This window comes from Lepidochelys olivacea (assembly GCF_965140295.1).
Source record: "Lepidochelys olivacea isolate rLepOli2 genome assembly, chromosome: 2".
Taxonomy (NCBI): Eukaryota; Metazoa; Chordata; order Testudines; family Cheloniidae; genus Lepidochelys; species Lepidochelys olivacea.
In genome coordinates this window covers 108,547,932-108,572,238 of record NC_140412.1, presented here as the reverse complement: position 1 = coordinate 108,572,238, position 24,307 = coordinate 108,547,932, and the positions used below count along the sequence as shown (strand labels likewise).

At 43.4% G+C, this 24,307-nt stretch overlaps 2 long non-coding RNA genes across 2 annotated transcripts in view; one reads left to right on the top strand and one right to left on the bottom strand.

Annotated features, from left to right (window-relative positions):
- LOC311516176 overlaps positions 1-24,307 on the top strand; it is a 140,195-nt gene that overhangs the window by 58,329 nt on the left and 57,559 nt on the right. The gene's annotated exons all lie outside the window — the stretch shown is intronic.
- Positions 4,309-24,307, bottom strand: part of LOC311516175 — a 124,669-nt gene continuing 104,670 nt past the window's right edge. The window contains exon 17 of the long non-coding RNA XR_014710353.1: positions 4,309-5,127. This is a non-coding gene — a long non-coding RNA (uncharacterized lncRNA). The remainder of the gene's footprint in view (positions 5,128-24,307) is intronic.

Here is a 24,307-nt window from a genome sequence, read left to right as displayed (position 1 = left end):
GAGACTGATCCTACTGTTTGTTACTCCCCTTCTGTGTGCTGTTACTGACTAACTGTGAAGTCAGGAAGAGCACAGATAACAGGTGGATCATGTTTTTAACAGATAGTTTTGTTAATCATGGTATAAAAAGCATTACCTGCAAAATATTAACTGCATCACTTTGAACCCAGTTTGGCCTTATCTGTGGGAGTACGGAAGGAGATGAGAACAGCAGTTACTGATCCATATTTATCCCTGGTGTTACTCCACTGAAGTCATTACATGTGGATGAATTTGGCCTACTGGTTCCCCATTGTGCCCAAGAGGTTAAAACCTAGGTGCCTGGGACTGGGAAAGTGGGGGAGTGCTAAGTCTCATAAACAGAACGAGATTGCCCCCAAAGACAAGAAGGGTGCTGCAAACAGTTTCAGCATCTTCCCTTCCTGGCTCTTCTGGCATATAAATGCTTTGGATATGTTGCACAAAGAACAGGAGCACTTGGGTAGATCAGGTGTTCTCAGATTGAATGGAAATTTCTTCTGCTCAGCTCTGTTCCCTGCCTGCCTGGCCACAGCAGGGAGGCAGGGTGAAAGCAAAAGTGGTCCAGGTCTGAGTGTTCTCCTTCTGCTTGGCTGGAGAAGGGGCCAATTCAGGTCTGTCTTCCACAACCCAGTAGTAGTATCCTGGTGGAGGGATAATGTGAAACAAGGAGGAAGAGAAGTGTCATGGAGGGAATTGCAAAAAAGTGGAGGAGAAAGACCTGGGAGGAGGAAGGAAAAGATTTGTAAAGGGAGGACAGGAGAGAGAGAGAGGGCTAGTAAAGGTGGTATGAGAGACCTATAGCTAGAGGGTAGTGGTCAGAGAAGGAATGAAAGAGCTGGTAAAGGAAAGAAACCAGCAAAGGAAAGGATGAGAAGAAGAGAAAGGAGCCACTAAGTAAACCAAGAGAGGGAAAGGAAGGAGAGAGATCAGGTGTAAGGGAAAGAATAGAGATCAGGGAGGTGTGCGTGAAAGAGAGGAAAAAGAAAAGCGAGGAAATGGGAAAAGAAAAGGCATAAATTCACACAGCTTTACAGTGCATAACATTTAATTTTTTGTTACCTGTTACCTACATTAGAGTTGGAAATGATGACGAGAGTGTACACGGGGATTAGAGGAACACATATTGGTGCAGTTAGGGCAGCAGAAAAGGACAAGTTGGCCATATATCGGGAAGGGTGCAAACAAGTGACTAGCTGTGTATTGTGGAAACAAGAGGTAATTTGGGAGAGTTGGAGAATCCTAGTTGTGTTGTGTTGTTAGAGATGGACAACACAAGGAGTAATGGTCTCAAGTTGCAGTGGGGGAGGTTTAGGTTGGATATTAAGAAAAACTTTTTCATTAGGAGAGTGGTGAAGCACTGGAATAGGTTTCCTAGGGAGGTGGTGGAATCTCCTTTCTTTGAGGTTTTTAAGGTCAGGCTTGATAAAGCCCTGGCAGGGATGATTTAGTTGGGGATTGGTCCTGCTTTGAGCAGGGGGTTGGACTAGATGACCTCCTGAGGTCCCTTCCAACCCTGATATTCTATGATTCTATGGCACTTGGAGCATTGTAAAGCCAACACAAAGCATTTCCAAGCAGAGACCCAGGCAGATAGGTGATTCATTCCAACCCTGATATTCTATGATTCTATGACAAGCAGAGCCTAGAACAGAAGAGCATATGGAGTGGTTGGTTTAAGGTTTGCTTTTTTTCTCCAGTGTCTGTTCTTAGTTTTAAAAATACTCTCCATTTTTTGAGAAAAAAACATAGATCACATTAAATACATCTCCAAGGGAAGGAGACCTCCAGGTTCCCCAACAATGGCTTTGTCTCTGGAGGTCAGGATCAGGGTAAGAAATAGGCAAGGGAAGAATCTTCTATTTTTTGTAGCATCCCTACCCTGACAATAATTTTACCTGCCACCTATGGTTAGAACACTCCCAAAACAACTGACAGCATCTTCTGTGGCTCCAAAATCTTGGTATGGTTTTGAGGAAGTCAAAACATACTGGGGCCTGCTAGGTTCCAGGAGTAAGTCCCCCTCAAGACGGGAGATCAAGAAGCTGTGGGGAGAAGGTCAAGGAAGGGCCTATTGAACAGCAGGGAAAAAAATAGTTTGAATCTGAAATCAATGCCCCAGGCTTCAACTCGAACCCCACATTCAATATATTCACAGTGTATATGCACAATATAAAATAGGCGTGTAGGTAGCTATGTACCTACACACACAATTCCAATGTCTGCACTATTGTACAGCAATTTGATGGGGTGGATGGATTCCTGATACTACCTGAGAAGCCTAGGATGTACCCCTTTCCTGCTCAGCTAGGCAATTCTGCAGATGTTACCAGGATGCAGCCACCTACCTCATGCTGTTGCAAGAAGCAATTCAGTAGCAAGGCCTAATTGTGCACTAAGAAGTCCATGAGGAAAATGTTAGTGAGTTTAATAGACAGTGAGCACTGGGTTCCCTACGGGAAACATAAACAGGAACAGAGAAGAGGATCAGATAGTCTGAAGGCTTGAGGAGACCAAACCATGCTCCCTCCCACTTTGGACTTTATGGTGTAGGATACATTACGCTGTCCTTCGACACCTAGGACTTCTGCTTGTGGAAGCTTTTTTTTTCATTTTACTGAAGTCTGGATCTGGTACCTGAACTAAAACTAAAAAAAATTGTCTTTCTGTGCCGCTCCTCTGACTCATCACAGTGCAGTTATCACAATGTGGAACAAGAGAGATGAAAATAAAAATACCTCTGGGGGGAACCTGCAATAATCACCTGAAGGTCATGCAAAGTACACTGGGCTTATGCAATAGTGCATGTTGAATTGATTCATTAATCAAAACTCATACTGTGTTCACAAAGAATAACTGACATTAGCAGAACTATGATACTTGGAAATCCAATATTAACCTTTCTGTTTAATTACATCTGAGGTTTAAAGACAGAAAGTAAGCCTTTGTTTATTCAGTGACAAAAATGTCTCCTTTATTAAATGAGGCTACCATTTTAGAGTAATCTACAGGGCACATTTGTATTTTAGCCATGAAATAAATCCCACCTACCCCAAAATGTCACAATTTTGATCTGCTAGGCGACAATGCCAAACCCTGAAATGGAGCAACAATGAGTTCCACTCTGGAGGGATCCTGATGGCAACTAGTAAAGGGAGTCTGGAAGAAGAGTTTAAACATATGATCACCACATTTTCCTGGAAGATTTTTTTTGTGGGGAGGGCGGGGGGGAGGGAATGTATTAAAGATTTATTGAAAATATTGAAAAGTTGAAGGCAACTGAAAAGAAATGGTAAGGACCTGAATTATATATATTAAAAGAAATTAGGGACGTTTCATCATTAAAACGCCTCTGCGATGATTCATACAAAAATCCTGATCCTGGTTGCTACCTTGCTCTGTCCACATATGTCTGCCTGTCACCATCTGTTGTCATTTGTCATGCATAGACAGTAAGCTCTTTGGGGCACGTGCTTTCTTTTTGTTCTGTGTTTGTCCTAGCAAAATGGAACTTTCGCCCATGATTGGGGCTCTTAAATGCCAATGCAATACAATGATTGCTAACTAATGATAACTAATCATCTTCAAGGGTTAGTTTCTGCCATCCTTCCTCATGTTGAGTAGTCATAGAAGTCCCACTGAAATTAATGGGTCTACTTGAAGAGTAAGGTATTACTCGGTTTTGAGTAAGCATGACATCTGGCCCTAAATCACACTTTCTACTGGAGGTATCTTTTGTAGTAACAGATAGCAACAAGAACTGGAGATGTCATAGAGATGATGATTTCCAACAGGAGCTAAAGCACAATTTGTAGAATAGCCAAGTCTCCTCCCCTCACTCTAGTGGATCTTGTCCCAGGTCCATACTCACTCTGAAGAGCCCCTTTCTTTTTATCTTCTTCACAGAGCTAAGATCATCCTACAGATTTTCTTTCCCTTAACCATCAACAACCATGATCACCTCAAAAGTCTTTTCCTTCTCTCCACCAGGCAATGATTGCTTTGATAGTCCTCCTTTATTTGCCTCTCATCCCTGACAAGGCCATGATCAGACAGGATATTTTTTTCCCTTCCCTGCATTCCAAGAAACATGATCAGCCTGGATATTCCCCTCTCTCCCATGCCTAGGCTTATAGTGGGTTGAAATAAACACCAGGCCTGTCACTGACTGACAATGGACACAGAACAGCTTGGAATAATTCTTTTTTTGCAAGAGAAATAAAGTTAAAATAAAATGAAATGAACAACCCATATATATAATATCTTATTATTAATAATGTTTATTACAGTAGTACCAAAGGATTAACAAGAATGAGGCCCATTGTGCTAAGCAATGTACAAACACACAGTAGTAGTAAGCAGTCCGTACCCCAAAGAGCTTACAATCCCAATAGACAGGACAGAGACGGGAGGGGAGGGGATTACACCACCTGTAGAATGAACAATATAGTGGCAGCAAACAGCATGTTGGTCCCATTATTTATTTATTTTTTTGCTTTTGCTTCCGCTTTGTCTTTTTAATTTTCTTCAATCTTCCTTTAATTCTGCCCAATCCTTTCCTCCACTCCTTTCCCTTCCACAGTTCCCCATCTCTCTTTCACATCTCTTTCATTTCCCTAGATAAATCCAGCCTCTCTTCCTTTCCAAGTGGTGTCCAGACTTACATACTCATCATTTCTAATATCCCCTTTGAGAAATCAAGCCATCCACAGATAGCACTATCTTCCTTTTCTTTCCGTGACAGTAATGTTGGCCTGACAGAATCCAGACAGATTTACGGTATTAATACATTGCTTTTCCAGCAAACACTATCATACACTTTTCCAGTGTTCTGGATGCATTACTGAAAACTTCACCAAAATCTCCTTCATTTAATGCATAAGGTCACAGCGCCGTCAATAGCGTCAATGTAGCTTTGACATCTTTCCAGTATCGGTTGCCCAGTCACTTCAAGATTCAGTCGCAGCTCCTCTGTAGGAGCTGAGACTCTGTAGCTATTGGTTTCTCTGACTGCAAGACACTGTGAGACAAACGCCCGTGTTCTTTTAGCTAGTACAAATGCTGGATCCTACTTGAAACTGCTTTTTGGGAAAAGGGCTCATAGCAGACCTGAAACAAGACCAAAAAAAGATGATAGATAATATTTCTGTAGTAATAAACATAATACCCAGCTGTTCCCTAGCACTCTTCATCGTTAGATCTCAAAGTGCTTTAAAAGTAGGGTGTCATTATCCCCTTTTTACAGATGGGGAAATTGAGGTAGAGCTGAGAAAGAAATAGTTGATCATGTTTTTCAACCATCTGTCTATCAGCTAGATATGCTTCCTGCATCTATGGCACATGTGGTAGATGGGGAGACCGGGACAGCTGGAAACACTTACATGGAAGAATAGCTGTCATGTCCTACCAAAGTGGTACAGTAAATACTTCTAGCAACACTTGCACAGAAACATGGAGAATTTGGGGGATTTTTGCACTATAGTGATTCTATGTTAGCAGCTTTTAATTGTTCGGTTTCCATGTTTTAACCTTTTCTTGTATTTGTAATGGTAAATGGTCAGTGACTGGAGAACAATGGGAACTGCTGGTTATGTGCCATTTATGCGGGGCAAGGGGAGGATGTTGTTCCTTATAGTAGTTCTGTCATATGAAGTGTAGGGAACCTGCTGAAAACAGCACCTGTCGGCATATTATGAAAACTGGGACGATGAAGTCTGAGTGTATATTTTGTTCTTCTTTTAAAAATAGTCAGTACTGCCAAACACAACTATAACTTTTGCTTTGTCTAAAGCAAATAAGAGGCTTGATCTTCTGAACATATGACATTAAGTGTTTTAATTCTATTTCCAGACTTGGGGTTCTTATAGCTGCTTTAATTAGTCACTGCAGAACTTGCTGTCAGTCAAACAGCAACACCTGCACTCTCTCACCATAGTAATTATCGATATTCCTTCTCCACTTCATGCATACACAGACACCTCTTCCATAGAACGGGCCAGTTCTAAGCCTTGTTTTGATTAAGAAATTATCCTAACATATGAGGAAAGAATGGCTGAGTGGCTGCAGGATAGGATTTTACCATCATCATAAAACAAATGTGGCCTGGACACTTTCTACTTTGCTGCCAAATACAATGCTGGGGAGCTCCGCAGATGTCCCAAAGGCTTTATCTGTAGATTTGGATAGTGATTTCTTCAAATTATGTAGCTACAGGCCATCAGATGCCTGTTCTAAGGTCAGCTGGAAAACTGTAGTCATGCCAACTTCCCTGTGATAAGATGAATTAAGCCTGTTAAATATTTGGCAGAGAGATGCTTAAAACCCTATCCATAAGTGCTGCAAACCAAGACCAAGAGGGGAATGCCTAGAATGAATCAAAATTCCCCATCCCACTATCAAAATTCCCACTATCCCAATGCTTTTCTGTCCTCTAAGAACTCTTAGGTTTACGAAAGGAAATATATTAATTGAAAGAAAAGTTCTTCCCTGCAGAGAAAAGGATTATCTTTAAAGATTCTCCACCTCCTAAGAGGCTTGGTTCATTAGCAATCTTTTTTTGTCACCAATAAGCTAACATTGTCTGCATGGAACTAATCCTTCAAGCTCTGAATGTGAGTGAGATCAGGAATCCAAGTTAGGCAGTAGTTGACCAAAATAGCACTTTGTATCCTTGCAGTTGCCTCAGGCTTGGTGGTTTCCATTCCTGAGAGATGCATCACCCCTTTGGTTCTGATCTGGTCTTGTATCTGATAGTTAATTATTATGGAAACAGAGTGAAAGCTCTCTCTGCTAAAAGTTAGTGGGATTTTTTTACAACTGGTATTGCAATATATTTAGTGAAGTCCATATAGACAAACAGGTTTTGAGTGAGTTCGTCTCATAGATCTAATGCTCTGTCCCTTTGGTGAATATCAGTCAGATATTACTCTTATTTTCCCCACTTTTAATTACGACTCTGCATATCAGGTGCACAAGTCCTAGGCTGCAGCCACTGTCCTCCTTTATGAAGAATTGTGTACTCCACTGCCACTCTGTACTGACCAAAAGGAAGAGCTATTGATTTGATAAACCCATCCCATAAACCCATCCTCCCATCCCAAGTTCAAAGTGTGCTGCTTTTGAGTAGCTCAGTCTGAGCTACAGTAAAAGATCATACTTCTCTAATTGAGCCAAACAGGGCACTAAAACCAAGTCAATGTGTTGATATCCTGCACATGTTTTACAAACTGAACGGATCAAAGGTTCTGCATAGGATAACTGTGGTCATGCATCCCTTCCAGAACTTCAGTTACACTCAGGAAGATTCATCTGAGCATCATGCCACACGAAGAACCCAGTTCTGCAGAGCGGTAAATGCCTTCGTATAATGTGTGCTCAGCACCATAGGTGCTCAGCTATTTGCTGAGTTCTGGGCAGTACAGATTTTCAATATATTCATTTTAACAACGATCATTTTACCTTCATTACATTCTTTGCAAGGTAAATTATCAGCATTTCAGTCTTTAGGACCTTCTGTCCGACTGCTATGAAATAAGCTGATGCTGTGGTGCTTTTGTTTCGTTTCTTTAAAAGATTTTTTAAAATAGAATTTTGTTTATAGTGAAATAGAATAACAGACATATATTTGATCTTTTCAATTAAGAACCATTTGAATTGCCTATGTTGCCCATGACCAAGTAGTACAAAAAGAAAATGAACAAATAAGTAGCTGTAAACAAAGAGGAAAGCAACAGGTGTAGCAAACAGGTTAATAAAATACTCCCCTTCGAAGCTGTCTGCCAGAATTAATGTTTAAGCACTGTTTGTGATGTGGTGGTTTTAGGAAAACTACCCAGCTTTAAGGTTGCAGTTATATGAAAGTGCTTCACATGAAAACTTTTTTTTTGTTGCTGCTTCTAAAATTAAATATTATCTGATATTCATTAAAAACTATTTTAATTTAAAAAACAAAAGGTTATTTTTAAAATGCATTTCATCTGTTATGGTGGTGTCATACTCTTCTTTCAGTGACCTACCTGCTCCACTAGTATAGAGCTGACCAATCATGAAAAATAGGGATATTCTGTAATATTTCCAGGATTATGTCAGCCCTGTAAGGAAATTTAATGTTGCCAAAATGTAACAAAAAATGTATTGGCTGGTTGCCTCAGGCTGGCTATTGCTAGAATATAGAACTTTGGAGTCTTGATATCCAAAAGGATTATATACTCTTGGCTTTTACATGTACTGTTCAAGAAAAAGGGAGCTATAAATCATACCTTACAAAAGTCACACAAGCTTTGATGCCAGTCAGAGTTGCCAAGTTTGTCTTACTGTGAAGCAGCTGTTTCATACACTAAAATAAATACTTAAAAGTAAGTCTTTGAAACAAAACAAAGGGGGGGGGAGAAAGGAGGGAGCAATAAAACAGTATTCCATTGTGCGTTAGACTGAAGGAATAGTTCCCTGAAGCACCATCTCAAGAATTACCTGTTCTGTCTCATTAAATGAATACGATCAATGTGCAAACTTATGCAAGTTGAAAAATAGTAGTAGCAACCAGGCAAGTTTTTTCTGACTGATAATACACAAAACACATTGTCACTGCCTGGTATGGTTATAGGGCGTCAGTGTGCACTAACCCACATTTTATTTGCTTTGGAACAAAGTGTATTTTAGAAACACAGAGAAATAAGTGGTGGATCCAGATATAATAAAGGTCCTGTGGCTGCAAACTCCTTCTCTCTTTATACTGTAGTTGTTGGCATTCACTCCGATTCTTTGCTTTGCCACAGGGAACCTTCTTAACATTCTGCTTCTTCCATTGGAGATAAACCTCAACTCTTGGAGTAGAAGAAGCTATTCTTGTTTAACATCTCTCTGGTAGCTGTTGCAGAGTGTCCTCTACCTCATTCTCCATTTTTCTGATGTAGCTTTTTGTGATGGGGTGTTGATACCAGTCTAGAAGGGGTTAATGAGGTAGAGGAAAGGCCAGTTAACTGGATATGCTACAGCTGATGGGAATTAGCTGGCCTATGTAACCCCTGAATAATGATGGAACCCAGCTGGGAAGGAACAGGTGGGGCCATGAAACCAGGAAGCTGGCAGTAGAATGGGGTTGCAGGAAAGGGGTCTGTAGCCACTGTCTGGACAGTGGAGAGGGCATAGGAAAAGGCTCAGGGAAAAGGCAGCAAGGTTTAAGAAGATGTAGAGCTTGGCCACTGATTAGAGGGTCCCTGAGCTATAACCTGGAGTAGGGGATGGGCCCGGGTTTCCCTACTAGCCACTGGGGAAGTGGCATAGTTTGGACAGTGAAGGGACGATGTGGAGGAAGGGCAAATGCACAGTAACCTGGGTGGAGGACCAAAGACAGAGCACCCTGAGTCACAGAGAGAGAGTGGCAGCAGGGTGTGCAGTGAACAGTAGAGGGGAGTGTCAAAGAGCAAGTCCCAGATGCAGCCACTAGGAGGCGCCCCAACAATGAGTGGCCCCTGTGACACTTAAGAGCCAGAACTTTGCATGATATCTTTTTGAATATACAAATATTTTTAATTTTTTTTGTTTTTTTAAAGTTGCATTTCATGCAGGCTGAAGTTCTGTTTGTACATAGAAGGTACAACAGATGCAGCAGCAGTACATGCTGCCCCACCAGAGTACCTCAGGGGCTCCACTTGAACTGGTGTTTTCTTATTGACATGGAGGAAGTAACCACCCTCTGCCATGTTAGAGGCCAGTGGCTGAGTGATATTTCCTTTAACAGGGATTTCCCGTATCTTCACACAATCAACTGTGTGTCTAAGTCTGCTTTGAGTCTTTCCTCTGCAGGGAACCTCTTTCCTTTCTCTGGACCCATGTAACAGTAGCATGGGAAGCACTTTCTATAGTATTAGGAAGATTCTCTGTCTGACTAATATGACTGGCAGGAAAGCCTCAAATGAATGTCATGTATCAGCATGGGGAATAGTCAAGCTCCTGGTTTATGCTGTTGGTGGCAGGCTATCTGAGCTCCCCTACCCTGTGCCCAGCAGGATAGCTGAGGGACCGTTTACATGGCCAGCATTGCTCTGCTCCTCCCCAGCATACCTAACTGAAGCAATTTTGGATTTTTCCCTAAGTCTCTAAGCCATTATTTTCAGCACTACTTTGTCCAGATCAGGAATGTTTACAGAAACCATAGCTGATCATGCTTGGATCATGTGATATGAGGAGGTGCGGGGAGGGAGGAGAGCTTGTTGGCCCACTGCTCACTCACTGGTTGAGAGTTGCACCCATTTCAGAAGTTACTTCTGATTCAACTCTGAAGATGATGGCCCTTCTGTTTACACAGGATTTTGTAAGACTGGGGCAAGCTAACCGAAATGTAGATATTGTGTTAAAGATCGTGTAAATCAAAATGACAGGAGTGTGGATGAGTCTCCACTAGATGCAAGTAGGAGCCAGATTCACTCCTGCAGGGAGATAGGATACACTGTGTACGCACACACTGTGTCCTCAGGGGCAACAATAATGGTGGAGGCATTCACTTCCAAAGGAAGACAGGGAGCCTGGCCAGTGATGTCCTCTAAGGCAGTGGTGGGCAGCCTGCAGGCTGCATGTGGCCCATCAGGGTAATCTGATTGCGGGCTGCAAGACATTTCTCTGACATTGACCGTCTACAGGCATGGCCCCCCACAGCTCCCAGTGGCCGCGGTTTGCCGTTCCCAACCAATGGGATCTACGGAAAGTGGCAGGCCCACCACTGCTCTAGGGTATGTCTACACTGGTGATAGAGATGTAATTTCAGGATCAAGGAGACACACCCATACTTGCTGTGATCCAGCTAGTGTGTTAAAAATAAAGGTGTAGCCAGAGCAGTGCAAGTGGCAGGTGGGGCTAGTTGTGCTGAGTACATACCTAGAGTTGTTCGATGGGCTCATACTCAGGGGCTATCCCCTCCCGTCACCACAGCTACACTTCTGTTTTTAGCATGCTAGCTCAGTTGGAGCTAAGGTATGTCTGCTTTAGCTGGAAATTACACCTTCCATCTCCAGTATAGTTGTATTCTTATGTTGTGGTAGTTCGTATCTCAATTTAAGTGCATAACTATCTAGACTAAGCGGTACCATATTGTACTGAAAACAACATAGACGTTTTAATGGTATAGTCCTGGAAAAAAAATGTGTGAGATCTCCAACTATATTAATCTGCTTCAGTCTTAATTTCTTTCCTATAGTTATTTATTTCCAAACATATTACTAAAGAGACATATTAATTGGAGGAAATTACATTAGCAAAATGGAATATCCATACAGTTAGCAGTAACTTGATATAGTCGACTGGACTGTCCTTTTGACTTTCAGCATACTGATGTTCTAACTGGAAGACATTTTTAAGTTGGATTTAAATAAATATGGGTCAAAACTGGCAGGTAAAATTCAATTAGATCACTATGTCAGCTCCTATATTTGCTTTCTGGGAATTGTGTGTAAAGTAGGTGTCAATGCATATATATATATATATTACATGATAATGACATTTCCAGAATCAGCTCCCTAAGAGAAGATAATCAACTGCAATACAAATCTAATGAACTCTCATTTTGAAATGCAAACCAGATCCAATATTTAGCAGAAAATTCAGTTTATCAATAATTTAATTTGATACTTTACGTTCTTTTTCAAGTGATGGTCCCAATATTGATTCGAAACATGGGTGCGCATGTGCTCCATTAGCTGGAGCTGGAACAATTTTGTAGCAGTGTCCATTGATCCACACATGCATAAGAGGCTGTAAGAGGCTGTGTGGGCCGATGCTGCTCCAGTTCCCTCTTACTGCCACATGGCCAGAGTCGGAACTTCTGTTCCTCTGCACTCTTAGCCTAGCTAAGAGAGTTGGTTGTCTGTTCTTCCTTCTTGTATATAGTTGTAGATAGTATTTTCTCTTGTTGTTGTAACGTCTTAGTCTTGTACTTAGTTAGGTTTGCTTTCAGAGTTCTTCCCCCGTTAGGGAGAACTCCCCTCCCGGGGATTATGCCCCGGCAAGTTGGCTTCAAACACTGTTCTTCATGCCCATGGTCCTTCTTGGTGAGCAACGAGCACCGGGCCTGTACTGCCTCAGCAAAGCCCACAATGTCAGCCACTGCTCCATTCATCAATAATTCCTGTCCCATACGTGGGAAGCCAAGGAACTTCGTCTCCGTAAGTTTCTAATGGAAGAGGCTATGCCCCAACGTGTGCAGTCGGATCTGGGACCACTGGATGCCCCTCCATCTTTCTCCCGGACACCAGCTCCATCAGTAGTGCTACAGCCTAACAAGCCGCGGCGTGAGCATAAGAAGCATCGCCATGGGCATAAGGGTTGATCCCCGTCCAGGACTGCCCCTCAATGCAGCTTTGCGTCCCTGAGTCACGCCAGTTCAGGTGAGAAGTTGCACATGGACCCAACTGGTCCAGCTCCCAAGAAGCCCTGGATGGAGCACAAAGAGAAGCACTGATGCAATCCACTGGTGCCACCACCAGCCACAGTCACCATCCTGGCGCCATCATTGCTGAGTCCGCCGCTTGCGCCACCAACACTGTCGGGCTTCTCCGGTTTGCCACGCATGGTCCCCTGAACACCTGGCTGCCTGGAACCACTGCTGCCCATTGCAGAGCTGCTGCTACCATACCTGAGTTCCCCGCTGCTTTTGGGTGCCCTGGGCACCTGGGTCCTGCCTCCTCCAGTGGATGAACCTCTAGTGCTCCTCCCAGAGAGGCACGCTCCTTCCATTCGCCTCAAACTGCCAGTACCATCAGCTCTGCCACTGCCGAACCCATCCTCCAAATCCGATGGCTTCTCAGAGCTGAACCCCTCCTTCTCGCCTGTCCAGTCTCATAGTCTGGATCCTATGTGCAAACCACCCTATCCTCTGGCTTACGACCCCATCGCCGAGCCATGGTACCGATACCCACTGGGTCCACCACATCCCAGAGACCCTTACGCTTGACCCTACTGGCCACCCATACCAGGACTGTGGTGCATTGTTGGTGGCATCATATTGGCCATCCCCGGTCCACAGTGCATCATCCTCAGTTTATGAAAAAGGAGGAAGAGGTGGTGCAGTCGATGGTTCCACTGGTGCCTCATCATCAGCAGATGAGGTGCTGATTCCACCCTCCCTTTCCCCTCCTGATGACCGTGAGTATTACCACAAGCTGCTTCAGCAGGTTGCAGCAGATCTCTGACTCCTGGTGGAAGAGGTCCAGGACATGCACCTTCAGCTCCTCCAACCACAAGGACCCTCCCAGACAGCCCTTCCCATCTGTGAGGCCATTTTGCAACTGACACAGATGTCTGGCACACGCCAGCCTCCTGTGCCCCTACACCCACGCGGACAGGTGATACTTCACCCCGTGTAAAGTGGCGGACTTCCTTTTCACCCTAACTCCAAGGTGGTCCCCACAGCAACAGAACACACTCACCAACAACATCTCAAGTCCACCTCTCTGGCCAGACAGGGCAGCAAAGAAAATGGACATCTTGGGCAGGAAGGTCTACTCTTCAACAGGACTCCAGTTTCGTATCGCCAACTACCAGGCCCAGTTGGCTGAATACAGTTTTCACAAGTACTCCAAGTTCTCAGAGTTTAAAGATTTTCTGCCGTCGGACAAGCAGCAACCATTCCAGGCACTTCTGGATGAGGAGACTTGGGTGGTCAAAGGCCTTCAAGCAGCGGTGAGTGCTACCAACACTGCTTTCCGCTCCCTGGCGACCAGCATCGTACTCTGTTGGGGTTCCTGGTTCCAATCCTCTGGATTCCATAAGAAGGTCCAGATCACTCTTGAGGACCTCCCCTTTCACACCCACAAACTTTTCAGCGACAAGACGGATGAATCTCTCCGTTCTCTCAAGGATTCTTGTGCTACTTTGAGATTACCTGGCATTTACATCACAGCCCTGAGCCATCAGCAAGAGCAGCCGTCCTTCTGCCCATATCCCTATGCCCCCATCCATCCTACTTTCAATGCCAGCAAGAGCCACCCCGAAGCCACCATCACACTCAGCAGCCATTCTACTCCGCCACTGCCACCTTTGCTTCATCGACCCTCCCACACCTCCGGTGTAAGCAGCAGTTTTGACTCCAACGCCAAGACCTGCAAACCTTCTCCTATCCAGTGTTCCGTTGCATCGTTGGGGGCCATTTTGCCCACAGTTGGGGCAAGATCACCACAGACAGTTGGGTACTGGACATTACCCAGGTTTAGTGGTTCTGTGGTTGTCATTCCCTGTCAGGCTCGGAGGGAGGCCACTCTGCCTCACTACATCAAACAGCAAGCAGTCAATTAGCAGGCTAGGGATCTGACCCTATGTTCAGGACAGAGCAGCACACAATCTATTGCCCAGCCTCCTGGCTGGGACAGGCAGTAATTTACCATATGTAGCTCTGGGTCTCTGTGTAGCGCAGAGTAACAGGGAATCTTTAGCCTAAGCCTGCTGCCAGGGGCAGACCACAATTTACAGGCTAGTGGCTCTGATCCTCTGGGTGGGGCAGAGCAACAGTCTTTAGATTTCAGCCTTCGGGCTGGAGCAGACAGCAAACACAGTTTAGGGGCCCAAAGCCTCCTGGCTGGGGCAACCACAAAACAGGGTACAGGCCTGCTGGCCTAGGGTGAGTAGGCTTCCACCCAAGGCTGGGGTTGGCAGCAAGGGGATGGGGGAACCCAGGCCCACCCTACTCCACTGGATTCCAGCCCAGGGCCCTAACAATGGGGAGTGGTCCCGCCACAGGGTTAGTGGGGAAGTGACCGAAACACACTGACTCGTTTCCCAACAACCCAACCAGACTAATGGCCAAATAATTTTGTTAGTCTCTAAGGTGCCACAAGGACCCCTCATTGTTTTTGCTAATACAAACTAACATGGCTACCCCTCTGAAACCTGGTTTCCCTGGGTAACTTCCTCCCACCCTTCCTTGGGGTGGCTCCATAGTCCATGGGTCCTCAGTCTCCTCAGGATAAACTGCTGTACAGCAGTCCCAATAACTCCTCTCCACAGTTGGTCTCCTTCGGGGGCAGGGTGCTGCACCACTCAGTCCCTGATCCGGAGTTCTGCAGTGAAGCAGGGATGTCTGATTCCTCCCCTGGCTCTGACCTGCTCAGTTGTGACCTCTTCGCGAGAACCATAAACTCCCCTTTATTGCTCCAGGAGATGACTTTCTCCTTCCCTGGACCAGTGACCTCAGCTATTCCTTTCTGTCCATTCCCCTACTCCTGCAAGTCCTGCACAAGATTCACTGGGACCGAGGGATGGTCATACTAATAGCTCCCTGTTGGCCTTGCCAGTATTGGTTCAGAGACTTCCTCCACCTCTCTGCTTGCCCCCCAATCTGCTTCCGCACTCATCTGGATCTCCTCACGCAGGCTTAGGGATGACTGGCACCCCAACCTGAGCCCGCTCCACCTCACGGTTTAGTGTTTGGATGGAGCTCACGAGTAGCTAGGGCATGCTCCATCCCAATGTGTGAGATCGTCACGCACATCAGGAGGCTGTCTACCAGGGCCTGCTATCAAGCAAAATGGAAACAATTCACCACCTGGGCTCATCGCCACCATTACCCGTTGGACTCCATAACCATTCCTATTCTCCTTGACTACCTTCTCCAACTCAAACTCTCGGGCCTCACCCACAATTCCATATGGGTCCACCTGGTGGCACTCAGTGCCTTCCTCCCGCCAGTGGAAAGTTGCTCTGTCTTCACTCACCAGACCACCATTTGTATCTTCAAAGGTCTGCTGGTGCTCAAACCTACCCCTTCCTGCGACCTTAACATCGCTTTCTCTGCCCGCCAAGCAACCCCTCACAAAGTTCTCTCTCTCCCAGCTCTCAATGAAGATGATGATCTTGATAGCTGACAGGTTGGCATGACGTGTTTGCAAATTGGTGGCTATGATAGCTGACCTCCCTCCACACCATCTTCCACAAGGATAAGGTCTCCTTACACCTGCACCCCAAATTCATCTCTAATGTGGTGTCCTCATTCCACCTCCTGGCCTTCTATCCCAAACCTCATGCCTCCTGCAGAGACAGCACTTCGCACTCTCTCAACATCCACTGTGCACCAGCCTTCTATCAGCAACGCACCCACGCCTTTCGCACTTCACCCAGGTTCTTCATTGCCATTGCTGAACATTGCAAGGGACAAGCCCTCTCCTTGCAGCGCATCTCCAAATGGATCTCCTGTTGCATTTACAAATGCAACACACACTCTAAGATACTTCCTCCTCCTGGGGTTACAGCTCACTCTACACGGGCACATTCTTCCACGTTGGCCTGCCTTGCGGAGCTCTGTCTACATCTTTATTTCTCGCTACGCCACTGCCCCGGCTGCAGATGCGCCCATTAGCCACGCTGTCTTGCAGACTATAACTTCTTGCAAGTCCTCACACCCACCTCCATGCTGATCACTGCTTGCTACTCACCCACATTTGGAATCCATATAGGGATTCCAAAGAAGAGGGGGTTACTTACCTGTAACTAGAGATTCTTTTAAATGTGTGGTCCCTATTTGGATTCCAATACCCGCCCTCCATCCCCCCTCTGCTACGGATCACGCTGCTTAGTGGTAAGAGGGATACTGGGCAGTGTCAACCCCTTATAGCCTCGGCTGCAGACATGAGGAAGACACATAGGCAGGTCAATGGACACTGGTACAAAATTGTTCCAGTTTCGCGCACCCATATTTTGGAAACCAAATAGGGACCACACATCTCAAAGAACCTCGTTACAGGTAAGTATCCTCCTCTTATCTGTGCATGAGGCTAACATAACTGACTTTGAAACTTCTATGTTGAACATTAATAACATATACATGGGCCAAGTGTTTGTCTACAAATGAGTGAAATATCTGGGCACCTCCAGAGTATTCAACAACAATGTTAATAATAAACTCTCATTTTCTTCCTTCCCAGCCTACAGAAAAAATAGCTTTATTCATCTGTTGGGTTTTTTTGTGTGTGTAGAATGTATTGAATTGAAGCTAAGTTAAAGAAATAAATTTTGCAATTAGTTCTGTAGATGGTGAGGCTTGAGCTTGTTCTTACTACTTTACTTCAGCAGTGAGTTCCATAAGCTAAACCCAGATGCGGTGGAATTTCTTTCTCCCATTGGTTGACATTTTTCGAATGGAACCCGAGTGTCATAGGAAGTCATGGTTGCAGAGCGCAAGACAATCTCTCAGGTGTGCAAGGACAATCCCATGGGTATCAGAGACTCTGAACTAGACTCTGATCAACAAAGAACCAATGCAGGGAGCAGAGTACAGGGTGGGTGATCTAAGCTATTAAGTAGATGAGCTGTTGCTTTTCATACTAATTGGAGATTTTTCAGGCTATCTAGCTTCATAATGGGTTAGATCCTTAGGGGTGTTGAACACTGCTTGGTGTACCCAAAGGGAAAGTGGGTACATAGGCAGATTTCTGCCACTTTTCCGCCTTTCTGATCCAGAGGACAACTGGGGCTTGTTCAAAAGAGAAAATAGAGCAGCCTCAGAACCCTACAAACCATTTTGGTAATGCAGGATTGCCAAAGATTAATGCACTTTGGCAATATTCCGTATGCTAGGGTGAGAGCCAGGTGCAGTTGGCAAAGAGCCACCTATTATGCCAGCTTACCGTCCCCTTACTGCCTCTCCAACAATGCAAAGCGATGGAGCCAGACAAAGGCTCAGGCCCAATGAGTTGCAATATTCAAACATAGAGATCACAGACCTGGTCTGTGACTGACACAATGGGGCACTATCTTCTTGTCAGTTGTGGGTGGAAGTGGACAGTTTTTGCCTTCACAGCTGTTTGACTATCCAGAAGTACTGACCAGTCCAAAAGGACCCCACAGCTGCAGACCAAGTAACAATCATATGACAGATGCCCTTGATAATCGGGTTTGTTACAGAGAAAGAGAATTCTTCATAGTATCTCACCAGCTTCCCCTCCATATTGCCAGTTCAGCATTAGCCAGCTGTTCTACATGCAGGTGTTAATTTTGGCTGGACATTGAGAATGCTGGGTGATGTGCTGTTTACTTTGGACATAAAAGAGCTTTAGAGTTGGGTGTTGTCTGAGCTTCAAACCATGTTTAACCAACTATTCCAGTGACTTTACTTAGATGTTGAATAATATGGGGGAAAAAACTGATCCATTTGGTTTGTAGTATGGATGAGCTATCTTCTATTGATACTCTATTGCACTTCTGGGCTCAGTTATTCTCACTTATAAGGCCATAAGCAATTGCTGGACTGAAAAGACAGTAAGTCCCTGTCCAATACATGTCTTAAATATTCAGCCCCATCTCTCTGTCATTCTCTGTTCTAAATAAAATACTGCTTTGTTTTTGTAACCAATCAATACTATTTTACTTTGGTGGCTGTTCCTGACAAATTATTCTATGTTTGCTACACTGTAGGAAATAATTAGTTATGGTTGATTCTGTTAATTGCTTACATCTTTTGCAGTATTAGGATTGTGACTCACCACATGCACACACCAGATTCTAAATTTAGTCTCAACAACTTGAACAGTTTATCCTTTATAAACTATTCCCTGGTTTAGCAAGGAAGAATCCAGCAAGAGCTTTTCGCTGGTATTCAGTACTTTTATGTTCATATCAATACCCAATAAATATACCAAGGGAGGGGTTAAAGAATGTAAGGTATGACAGGTCAAATAGGCTATTGGAGTAGGGTTAAATGAAAAGGGGTGATATTGGTTCAATCTGAATAGGTTAAAGAACTGATTTTTTGTGGCATATCCAATCTTGTTTTGAGGTTTCTTCCCCATCTGTAGTTTTTCATATAATTCCTCTTTTTGTGACCTTATCACAGCGGTGTCCAATATGTTCACCACTAGCCACATGTGGCTGATAGGCTATTGAATTGTGGCTAATGCATGTGGCTTTTTTATAATGTGGTTAATAAGAAAAATTCAAAACCACAAGTGTGGCCAGCAGTGTGGCTAGCATTGAATTTCTATTGGACACTGTTGCCTTATGGTGTATTGTGTGACGGGGCCTACAGAATTGAAATTTTAAATAAACCACATACTACTTTAACTGGCTCTTCAGTTTTCTTATATCATCTGTATGAACTTGCATTGTCATGTTGCAGCAATACAGTGTAAAGATAACATCATTGTACTCATCATAGTGTCACTAAGAATGTATTGTCCTTCATGACTTTCTCATATTGACAGTGCAGATCCTGCTTTAAATCTCCTAGTGTGTGTAAGTGGTCACTTATGCCCTTCCCCTCTTTTAGTGAATAACAGTGTGTGTCAGCTTATGAACAGAGGTCACTTTGCACACTGGGTGTAGCTCCGAAAATGAGCCAGGGTGGATGGGATATGGGCAGAGGGGAACAGCTTCAGGAACTGTTAGGGAACCACTCCCAGCTAGTTAAAAAATTATTTCCATGTGAGCTAAAGCTCTTAGTGGAAACAGAGTTCAGTATTATCTAGCCACATATGGAAAGATTCTTTTACTCAGAATATTTTTTTTTAATGCAGTGGCTATTCTAAAAAGCAAAAGGGAAGCCCTGATGAGCTCAACCTAATTCCTTTAATGCTCTTATAACTCTGCTCTTTTTTATAGCAGTGCTAGTTTCTGAACTGTAGGAACAAATCAAAGGTTATGGCTGTAGTTGTACATCTACTGCATTCTTCTAGTATGCTTTGAGTGATCATGGTTGGTAAAAGGCTTTTGCCTTTAGCATGAACACCGTGTGTGTATTTTATGCTCAAGATTCCTTTTATGTACATATTTACAGTAGTCTAATGCTTTCACTTCCTATAAGCTTCCCCTTTCATACACACACACACAGTATCTTACTGAATTTTTTTTTTAAATAAGCTGGAGGGAGAGACAAAAGAACAAAAAGGTAAAGGACTGGGAAGGGAAAGGCAAGGAGGATTGACCCAGGATACAATCATGGCTGGGAAGACTTAGAGTTCTGTCCATGGGCATGCCCCTGCATGCCTTGCTGAGTCACAAGGTTTATCCCTTGCCTTCTCTCAATGGGTCAGTTGTGTAGCTGATGGTCCTTAATGGGCCATCAAGCAGGCTAGGCCAGGGGTTCTCAAACTGGGGGTCAGGACCCCTCATGGGGTCATGAGGTTAGTACATGGGGAGGGGGTCACGAGCTGTCAGCCTCCACCCCGACTTTGCTTCCAGCGATTATAATGGTGTTAAATATGTAAAGAAATGTTTTTAATTTAAAAGAGGTTGCACACAGAGGCTTGCTATGTAAAAGGGGTCACCAGTACAAAAGTTTGAGAACCACTAGGCTATGCAATGCTGAAACTGTCTTGGGGTGTTACCCAGAAGCATAGCACAAGTTTTGAAATAGAGACATACATACATATCTATAACCCATAATACAAAGGTGATACAAACATATAAACAAGAGTATCATATTTGGCAAATTATAACAATTTTGCAGATACCTTGCATGGCATATCTGGCACAACTCATTGCAATTTTACAATATTTGATATTCATAATATCCTCAAGTGTCCCCCAGATTCCATACAGCATTACAGGCAGCATGTGGGGAAAATTATAACAGCAGGGTTGGGTTTGTTTTTTCCCCCCTCCAAGCTCTGGGTGTAAAACTCTTCTGCTAAGTGGAATCAGCCTTCAAGGTATTTTGTCTTGTGGCAGAAAACCTTCTAAAGATCCATAGTGGAAATATAACAGGCTTATATAATCCAGTTTAATTTCATAATGTACTGTTCACTCTCAAGCTACAACAGGGTGAAGATCTTAACTATTACTAAAAGAAGGGGGTGTAGGTGTGGACTGTAGGACAGTGTCAGCATTTTTTGATGGTCTTGGTCTCAGAAATTTTACCAAAGGGTTCTGAATGGGACAGGCTATTGGGAGTATTTTAAGAAAGGCAAATTGGCCGAGAGATATGGGAAAGAATGTTGTCATGGTCTTCTGTGGTAGGAACTGGAAGTGAGATACTGGGAAAAGGAAATCCATGTAGTAGGATTTTGTGACACAGGTTGAAAGGTAGTAGGCAGTGGTTAAGGGGCAGGAGTGAGTCCAAGAGGGAGGTCATGAGGTTGAGACTAAAATTAATCAAGGCTAAATTTTATGAAATGGCTGCTTCTAATTCTTCCCACCAAATCTGCATGCATGCATGTCCGCTGCACCTGTAGACCCAGCATTTACCTTCACAAAACAACCAACTGCACATATACCTTTTTGTATGTTCAATTACCCTTTTTGGATGTACAAATGTGAGTGTTGAGGATATGTTTTTTTATTGGCACAACCTAGGCAACTAGTTTTGAAAGTATGGCCGTGACTGTGATTCTAGGATGACCTAAAGGGTTAGGAAAGGAAAAGACTTAGTATTTTCCTTCCAATCTCTGTTTATGTTTTTAATTAAAATTGGATGGTGAAAGTTGTTGAGCACAATCCTATAATGGTGTATCACTTATGAATTATCTCAGCTCAATACTGAAATCAGAAAACTGTGGATAGAAAATCAAATCTCACCTTTTAGTTACCCTTTGGTGCTTTATGTCAATTACAGGAAATATAAATAATCCTCCCTTGCTGCCATGGATGTGGTTTCCTTACACTATGCTCTCCACACTATTAGGAGTATAGTTTGGTTCTGTGAATTCAGTCAGATACAAACTTCAGTAAAATACAGGGTTTTGCATGTCTAAAGCTTTGGTGGAAATTATATTGATTTTTCCTGTTTTTTTAAAAAAGGGTTCACCTTTGCTCTACATGGTTGTTTTATGTAGTTCCTCCAGGTTTGTGCAGTGTAAATGTTTTTATCTTGTGAGAACGTGTTTTTAAAAAATCAGAATGAGCAAAATACTGTTAGATTTGCTTTTGGCATTTGTGTTTTGTATAAACTTTATGCAGCTGTTCAAACTGCTGTGATGAAGCCATAATTTCAAAGATGAGACACACACACACACACACACCAGGAGGCTATAGGTAGGCTATGTGGATTACTTATTTCCATTTCATCACTGGGAAGCCTGATGGAGTTCATCCCTGAACAGAAGGGCTTAATGCATGCCGAAGCTTAACTGTTAGGACAGCATAGCCTATACTATGGAATCTCCACAGTGTGCTCATGCTAAAACTTCCCAGTGGTACAAATCATGGCTGCCCTAGGTTTAACACTTCAAATCCAGATTCTGAGCTACCATCAACTCTCGGGTCCCTCTGTCTAGTATTCAAATTAGGCTGTAACTGCTTCAGAGAGCCTGCCACTCAAGAAGTGTAATTCAGTTCTCATTTTATCTGCTGCTTCTTATGGAAAGTCCACTACCCAGAGAAATATTCCCTCTCTAACAAATTAGAGTAAATGGCAATTGTCTACAGCCAAAGTGTCTTGAAAGGAGAGGAAACAGCAAATATAATTATGGCAAAGAGCCTTCCTTTAAGAGACTACATTAGTTGTACTGATTTTCAGATGGGGGTGTGGGGTGAATGCAGATAATTAAGAGCTATAAACACTGTAAGTAAGCCCTGGGCTGTATGTGTGTGTTTGCTGTTTGTTTTTAAATAAAGTGTCACATTCTGAACCAAACATATTCACTCACATTTTGTCACAGTACCGCTGATACCTAGCTTTGCTGTGAATGGAGAAAACGTAACTATCTAATTTGCATATTGAAATATGGCCCTGTAAAGATTTCATTACACTATCCCTGATTTTTATGGACCTTAGCCCTAAAATTATTAGAGTGAAGGTGATACGAGCTTCTGGGCTGTTTTGTTTACAGTAGTTTGCATGAGTTTTGAAGGGAGGAGATGAGATCAAAGAAAAACAGCAGTGAAGAAATACACGTATTTGGGGAAAATAGCAGATTTCTTAGCAAAAAGATTTTCTAAATGGCCATGAATGTTCCAACAGGCAGCCCACTGCAGCATTGGAATGAAAGTGAATGTAGAGTTTTCTCAGGCTGATGATAGGGTCAACATATTCCATTTTCCTGTTGATGTCAGTATTTTCCAGCATGGGGGAATGCAAATTGCATAGCATATGAGGCACTCAGATGGGAAGGATTTCATCTCATGGAATGGAAAGAGAAAACGCTCACTGTGAGATGCGGGGATATATGTTATTAATCACATTTTCTAGCAAAATGAATGTATTTGCTTATAGGATCTCTCTCTTCTCCAGTTCTCCTCTATATGATCTTGTAAATATGGAGAGAGCAACACTGCAGAATGGGTCGTGTAATGAAAATTTGCTGTTGCCATGGCACAGGAGTTCTGATTTTATATCCTAAGACATTATTTATTAGTTTTCATTTGCATCTCCCATGCTCTCTAAACAGCTACATCAATCATTATGAGTCAAACAATTAAAAATGCTGTATTATTAAGAAGAAATTAAAAGAAGTAATCAGCTTAACACAATTCCAGCTCAAAACCCTTTCTTTGGCAGCTCATATAGAAAACACATTTACATGCTGTTAACATCCCAAATTGGCTTAGATTAAAATATATCAGGACAGGACTGAACCAGAAGCAAATCAGTGGGGGGGAGGGGAGGACTGTTTTCTTTCACGATGAACTGCGTGGATTTCCATCAGTATTTGTCATTAACACTTCAAAGAAAAAACCCACTCCCAAAACTAAAACTTCAAATTAAAAACCCACTAAACTGGTAGCTACACTCTCCTAAGTAGCTCTCTCTGACTTGTCTGAAATACTTATGTTGCCAGACTTGCTCTTTTTCCATCTGCAGTATTCTGATAAGTCAGTGTGTGATTCTTTTATTCTCGATTTTAGTGGATGAATGTAACACTTTATAGAACTGATAGGGCTGACTTGATGTAGGCACAAAAGGGACATATGCTGTGCATCTTTGCCTACTTTGTACTCCCAGGCTGATGTTCAACAGACTCCGCTATTCCTGTGTTGGATTTCTCTGGAGTACAGGGTGCAAAAGATATCAGACCAGACTGTGGTGGTTTTGTGAAGTAGACAAGGGGACGAGGGCAGATATGTCTCTTATATGACCATCAAACCCATTTTAACTTTGATTAGACACAGTGTTTACCGCAACTCCTACATTCAGAAATGCCTAGAACTGTGAGAAAGTTTGGATCCTGATGTGTCCTGTTCCTTTAATGGGCCTGAACTACAATTCCAGATCCAAGCTGAGGGAAAGTTTGGATCTGGATCAAGGCTGTGTGTTTTCATCCCATCTGTTTGTGATGGATTTCAAGCCAGGTCACCAGAGATGGAAGACTAAGACACATCTCAGCAAGGACTAGGAAGTGGAACACGCCTTAAAGCAGGGGTGGGAAGAGGCGGGGCA